This window comes from Lutra lutra, chromosome 12 (assembly GCF_902655055.1).
Source record: "Lutra lutra chromosome 12, mLutLut1.2, whole genome shotgun sequence".
Classification (NCBI taxonomy): Eukaryota; Metazoa; Chordata; class Mammalia; order Carnivora; family Mustelidae; genus Lutra; species Lutra lutra.
Window position 1 is genome coordinate 37374794 of NC_062289.1, and position 3523 is coordinate 37378316.

A 3523-nucleotide genomic window follows, 5' to 3' on the forward strand; every position below is an offset into this window, starting at 1 on the left:
CAAAGCCCACCTGGCACAGCTCACCTTATCTCCGTCATTGAACTGTGGGCACCTCAAGGTAGGAGCATAGTCCTGGCAGGACCAGGGACGGGCCCATGTGAGCAAAAGAAATGTCTGAAGTGTTGGGAGACTGCTATGCAGCTGTATAATTTACAGAGAGGTAGAATGCCTAGCTACTATAATTTTAATATAAAGTTAGCATTTATGGAGCTTTTTTTTACTTTGGTTTATTTGGATCATTCACAGTTTGGTTTTTTTTTTTTTTTTTAAGATTTTATTTATTTATTTATTTGACAGCGAGAAATCACAAGTAGGCAGAGAGGCAGGCAGAGAGAGAGGAGGAAGCAGGCTCCCCGCTGAGCAGAAAGCCCGATATGGGGCTCGAACCCAGGACCTGGGATCATGACCTGAGCCGAAGGCAGCGGCTTAACCCACTGAGCCACCCAGGCGCCCCTCACAGTTTGGTTTGAAGGACCCCACGCTACCGTGCGTTCTCTCCATACCTCTCCTTCCCCCTCAGAGGGCCCCCTCCCCAGAGGACCCACAAGGGGATGCCCCACCTTGGGAAACCTCCACTTCTGTCCTTTCTCTGTTTGGGGACACCGTGGGGGTGGGCACCGTTTGGGTCTGGGATGGCTTTCCGCCTGGGAGAAGAGACTAGAGCCAGGGCCAATGAGGGGGCTGAACATGGTGCTCAGGGCTTGGAGTAAATTGGTGCAGGCAGGTCAGCACCCATGTTGTTCCACTCTTGGGAATCCAGCCAGGCAGGGATGGCCTGCAGGGGACTGACTGCAGAGGAGGGGAACAGCAACTAACTCGGAAGCATGAGACAAGCTGTCACCTGGGAGAGCTCGCTGTGTACCAGACACACGCACTATTTTATGGGTTCTTCCCTCCAACTATCTGTTTGCAGACAGCATAATTGTGAATAGGCAAAATCTTCAGGAATGCACTAAAAACAAGAACTAATTGGGGCGCCTGGGTGGTTCAGCCAGTTAAGCGTCTGCCTTCGGCTCAGATCACGATCCCAGGCTCCTGGGAAGGAGTCCCGCATTGGGTTCCTTGCTCAGCAGGGAGCCTGCTTCTCCCTCTGCCTGCTGCTCCCCCTGCTTATGTGCATGCATGTGTGCTCTCTCTTTCTCTCTGACAAATAAATCTTAAAAATAAAAATAAAAACGAAAACTAATGAATGAGCTCAACAAAATTACAAAATACAAAATTAATTCACCAAAAAATATGAACTGTACATACAATATACAAAAAAATTGTAGTTGTATACATTTGCAGTGAATAACCCAAAAGTGAAATTAAGAAAGTAACTACAGGGGGACCTGGGTGGCTCAGTCATTAAGCATCTGCCTTTGGCTCAGGTCATGATCCCAGGGTTCTGGGATCAAGCCCCACATCGGGGTACCTGCTCAGCAGGAAGCCTGCTTCTCCCTCTCCCACTCCCCCTGCTTGTGTTCCCTCTCTCGCTGTGTCTCTCTCTGTCAAATAAATAAATAAAATCTTTTAAAAAAATCTCATTTGTAATAGCATCAAAAAAATAAAACAGGAATAGATTTAATTAAAGAAGTATAAGCCATGAATGCTGAAAACTATAAGATATTATTGAAAGAAATTAAAACCTAAATAAATAAAGACTTAATATATTTTTTAAGATTTTATTTATTTATTTGACAGAGAGAGCCCGAGCAGGGCAAAGGGGCAGCAGGGGCCGGGGGTGGAGAATCTGAAGCCAACTCCACACTGAGCATAGAGCCCGACGAAGGGCTTAATCTCACAACCATAAAATTGTGACCTGAGCCAAAAGCAAGCCGGACCTTTAACTAAGCCACCCAGGCACCCCCAAAGACTTAGTATTTTTAAGATGGTAATACTCCCTAACCAGCAGATTCAGCACAATCTCTATACATTCCCAAGTGCCTGTTCAGTTGAAATTGATAAGCTGATCTTGAAATTCGTATGAAAATGCAAGGGACCAGCAATAACCAAAACAAAGAGCAAAGTGGGAGACTTGCACATTTCAAATTTACTACAAGGCTACAATATCAAAAAGTGTGGTGCCGATATAAGAATAGACATACAGACCAATTAGATAGAATTGAGAGTCCAAAAAAATATTCATATTTATAGTCCATAGATTTTCAGCAAGGGTGCCAAGACATTATTTAATGGGAAAAGAATAGTCTTTTTAGCAACTGGATATTCATATACAAAAGGTCCCTTCCTCAAGCCATACACATGTCAAAATTAACTCAAATGGATCCTAAACCTAATTGTTAGAGCTCAAATGACGAAACTCTTAGAAAGCTCTCTTCTCCTGCCCAGCTGTCTGAAGCTCGGCCACCATCAATGAATGACACAGCAACTACCCAGACCAGGAAGTTCAGGACCCACCAACCACTTCAGCGGAAACAGATAGTCGTTGATGTTCTTCACCCAGAAAGGCAACGGTACCTAAGACAGATTTTCAGGAAAAACTAGCCGGCATGTACAAGACCACACCAGATGTCATCTTTGTATTTGGATTCAGAACCATTTTGGGGGTGGCAAGACAACTAGGTTTGGCATGATTTAGGATTCTTTGGATTATGGAAAGAAAAATGAACCCAAACATAGACTTGCAAGACATGCCCTGTATGAGAGGAAAAAGACCTCAAGAAAACAGTGAAAGGAGCTTAAGAACGGAACAAAGTCAGGGGGACTGCGAATGCCAGTGTTAGTGCTGGCAACGAGTGAGCTGGAGACTGGACAACAGAAGGAGTAAAGATTCTGCAGGGACTTCATCTGTGGTGACTGCAGATTTTTCATGAGAGGGCTGAAAAACTAAGAACTTTGGGGGCACCTAGGTGGCTCAGTTGGTTCAGAAGCCCACTGTTGGTTTCGGCTCAGGTCAAGATCTCAGGGTCATGAGATCAAACCCCATGTCCGGCTTAGCCCTCAGGATAGTCAGCTTGTCCCTACCTCCCACCCAGCTCCTCCCCTCTCTGCCCCTCCCCCTGCTCATGATCTCTATAATAAATAAAATCTTTCAAAACAAAAACAAAAAAAACCCACCGAACAAAAACCAAGAGCTTTTATGTGGACAAAAAACCCCACCAAAAACAAAAAAACCTAAAACCAAAAAAAAAAAAAAACTCTAAGAAAAAAATATAGATATAAATGTGTATGACCTTGGATTAGAACAAGCATTCTTAGATATGACACCAAAAGCACACGCAACCAAAGAAAAAAAGATAAAACAAATTTCATCAAAATTAAAAAGTTCTATGCTTCAAAGATACCACAACAAGGTAAAAAGATAACTTACAGAAGAAAATACTTACAAATCACATATTCGACAAGGAATTTGTATCTAGAATACATAAGGAACACTTAAAATTCAATAATAAAAAGACAACCTAATTTTAAAATAGGCAAAGGATCTGAAATAGACACTTCTCCAAAGAGGATTACAGATGGCCAATAAACAGATGAAAAGAGGACTTAACATCATTAGCCATGGGTTGGGGGATGCAAA

General features: G+C 43.1%; 1 pseudogene; it reads left to right on the forward strand.

Annotated features, from left to right (window-relative positions):
* The first annotated feature begins 2355 nt into the window (after window positions 1-2355).
* LOC125082469 (40S ribosomal protein S24-like) lies at window positions 2356-2965 on the forward strand (annotated as a pseudogene).
* Window positions 2966-3523: the final 558 nt, after the last annotated feature.